This window comes from Citrus sinensis, chromosome 6 (assembly GCF_022201045.2).
Source record: "Citrus sinensis cultivar Valencia sweet orange chromosome 6, DVS_A1.0, whole genome shotgun sequence".
NCBI classification, from domain to species: domain Eukaryota; kingdom Viridiplantae; phylum Streptophyta; class Magnoliopsida; order Sapindales; family Rutaceae; genus Citrus; species Citrus sinensis.
In genome coordinates this window covers 23,972,469-23,976,075 of record NC_068561.1, presented here as the reverse complement: position 1 = coordinate 23,976,075, position 3,607 = coordinate 23,972,469, and the positions used below count along the sequence as shown (strand labels likewise).

At 35.8% G+C, this 3,607-nt stretch overlaps 1 non-coding gene across 1 annotated transcript; it reads right to left on the bottom strand.

Annotated features, from left to right (window-relative positions):
- Positions 1-3,201: 3,201 nt before the first annotated feature.
- Positions 3,202-3,305, bottom strand: LOC127903586 (small nucleolar RNA R71). The gene has a single exon (XR_008056294.1). It is a non-coding gene; the product is annotated as a small nucleolar RNA R71 (small nucleolar RNA).
- Between the last annotated feature and the right edge of the window lie 302 nt (positions 3,306-3,607).

The window sequence follows — 3,607 nt, the reverse complement described above, 5'->3', positions numbered from 1 at the left end:
ATATAGAGCTGCCAAAAGAAAGAAAGTGGGTGATGCGTATATTTATTAAAAAGAACAATGATGTTAAAATTGTTTTGTTCCAGTAAATGTGCGAGCAGCACAAGCAACGGTAGGGACTCTTGAGCGATCTTTTCAAACTTTTGAACCCCATAAATTGAGAAATTGATGATCAGTGAGAGAGAGAGAGATGAAGTGACTAGTGCTTTGGCTATAGCTTAGCTGTAGCTAGCTAGCTACCTCTCCACTCTCCGGTAATTTTATAACTGTGTTAATAAATTAATAGATTTTTCACTGCTCATAAATGAGTACCTGTGCTGTGACCGGTCTACTAATATAACTATCACCAATAAATAACCTTCAGGTTTCGCCGACGGCCGTGAGCTTTTTGCATTGAAATATTCACGTACATAGCATCATTTATCCCATTTTCGAATACAAAAACTCTACATAAAAGGACGAAGGAATTGTGATTAGGGATTGCTGTTACCATGTCTATGCCATGGCTGCATGGGCATGATGACAAACAGGCAAAGGCATTCCATCAACTTCGAAGTCAAGAACGCAACTCTTTTTGCTCCGAGGATTAGCAGTATTTGCCTCTTGTAAGTTGTATAATCCTGGGAATTCTTACAACATTTAGCTCTCAATTATTACTGTAATTTACATCAGTTCAATTAATGTAACGGCTTCCTCAATCTTAAAGAAGATAATCGATTTATATTTCACTGATCGTACTGATCTCTAGCGGAGGTTACAGTTAAATATTTTTAGGAAAATTTCTCTTTTGGGTTTGAGCTTTAGGTTTTAGATGCATTGCCCTATCTGTTTAATTCCATAAACCCTAATTAAAGAGTGACTTTTGGGTCAATTCGTCTTTTGGATTGTTCTTTATATTAGTTTCTCTTTTGAGTGGTTCTTTATATTAGTTTTATGTATAATAGAAATTCATCCCTGATGTTGAGTGTTAGAAAATGCATATTTATAAAGGAGAAAACCGTCATTTTACATTTTAAGTCTTACTAACAACCCTTACTTTTATATATTTAACCTTCTTGTGATTTAATTACATGTGTTTTATTTTAATTAAGTATTTTATGTATTTTAGGGGCATTATAGTCATTTCACAATAAAGGAGAGATCAGACGGCAAAACGGACATCACTTTTGAACTCAGGACGGTCGAAAACCTTAGGAGGAGCATAAAAGGAAAAATGGCACTATTCACATGTACGGTACTATTCACGTATACGGTACTGTCTACGTTACTGTTCACGACACTGTTCACATAGACGGATCGATGACGTGGCATTGACCGATGATGTGGCCTTGACTGATGAGGTGTCACGATCCTGTTGGGCTAAAATTCTTATGTACTGTTGATGGTGACGTGGCAGCATATCAGTGGACGAAAAATCTCGTGTACGGTGCATGCATCACACAGGATTATTTTCAACCAAACCGCGTTACTGTTCATCCGGGTCAAACCGTGTTACTGTTCATCCGCGTGGTCAAACCGTGGACTGTTGACTGATGACGTGGCGCAATCCTGAGCGTCCAAACTGTTTTTAATCCGATGGCCATGATTTACTCCATGTATCTATAAAAAGGGGGCCTCCCCCCCTAATTTGATATCTCTGAATCCATTTTTGGGATCCATTTTCTGTAATTCCCTCTCCATCTTGTATTTTCTTCGTATTTTAATAAATTCCCATTTTGCCCCTAGTTCAATTATGAGTGGCTAATTTTCTTTCAAGCTTGGGTTGAAGGTGAAGTCTCAACATGTGTCATGGGCTTAATTTGGTAAATTTACTTTCTCTTCCCCTCTAATTTTTGTGGATGTTTTGACTTCTCGTCGACAAATAATACTAATCTTGTCTAGATACCGCCTTGGTTACACCGGCTCTCTAGTATAAGGTTATTATTATTTGGCACGATAAGCCCTTAGCACCATATTGATTAGAGCGTGGTTCATGAGGTGTGGATTCCCCCCTCATGATTTAATTGGCATTAATACGGATTATTTAGCCCATGATGCATGTTGATACGGATCCAGATACCCAAGTACGTCATTTCAATAGAATTCTCTTCAATTCATTCTCGCCATTTCAATTCCAGTTTTAGAATTTATTCTCGCCATTTTAATTTAAGTTTTAGCATATTCCAAATCATTTCCACCATAAATCCAATCACCCATTTACAAAATTAATTCTACACAATTAAAATCCACCTCCTCGTGGGATCGACACTCGTCACCATAGATCTATACTACAATAGATTCGTGCGCTTGCGAGTACATTAAAATTTGCACAACAAGTTTTTGGCGCCGTTGCCGGGGAGGTAAGTAATTTTAATTCATAGAATTAATTTTTGTGAATAACTTCTTTTATTTGTTTTCTTGTATTTTTTTTTAATTATTAAAAAAAAAAGAAAAAAAAAGTGAATCTACATTTAAAGGTTAGTATTTCTTTCCTTTTTCTCTTCTTTAAAATTTTGTAATTTAATTTTCCATTTATTTTTCTTTGTAATTTTTTTTGTTTATCTTATTAATTTAATTTTTAGTTAATTTCTTTCACGTATTTATTTTTGTGTATTTTTATAGAAAAGTTGTAATAGCGCAATAAGGTTAGTATCGTAATTTCTCCCTCTTCTTTATTTTTATTTGTTTTGTTCCCATCTTTATTTTTTTGTTTTGTTTGCATCTTTATTTTTATTTTATTTATTTTGCATGCATGGTCGTAGGTCATTATTACCTAATCTTGAACCTATAGACCTTGAATTAGAAAAAACACTTCGCACACACAAACACGTTAAAAATAAAATGGATTTACAAGCACCACAGGAGAGGCCATTTAAGGACTATTTTAGTCCCTTAGCTAATTTGAGCACGTCATGCATAAGATACCCAAATGTAGCTGCTAGGAGTTTTGAATTAAAACCTAGTGTGTTAAATTGTCTCCCTACATTTTATGGCCTAGAAAATGAGGATCCATATAATCATCTGAATGATTTTCATGCCATTTGTCAAACTTTTAAATATGAAAATTTTTCAGACGATGATGTTAAACTTAGACTATTCCCATTTTCTTTAAAAGACAGAGCTCGTTCATGGCTTAATACATTGCCTGCTAATAGCATTGCATCATGGGAACAAATGGTTACAAAATTTTTAAATAAATATTTCCCAGTGCATAAAACCAATGCTATTCGCAGGGAAATCTCGGAGTTTACCCAGAAAGATGACGAGCAATTTTTCGAAACATGGGAGCGATTCAATGGGCTACTCTTGAAGTGTCCACATCATGGGTACGAGAAATGGCACCAATGCCAATACTTTTTGGAGGGATTATTGCCGAATGTGCAAGAATGGCTAATGGCAACAAGTGGAGGAGAGCTAATGTCAAAAAGTGCATCAGAGATTTGGGAATTCTTCCAGCGACAAGCGGATAATTCCCAACAACGGAGTCGATCACTCAGGAATACTAGACGAATTAAGGGAGTAAATGAGGTTCAAATTGGCGAGTCAACTTCGGGAATCAAAGAAGTCAAGGAGATGGTTGAAGGTCTTGCTCGACAAATAGCATCGTTATCGACTGCTAAATCAACAGAAC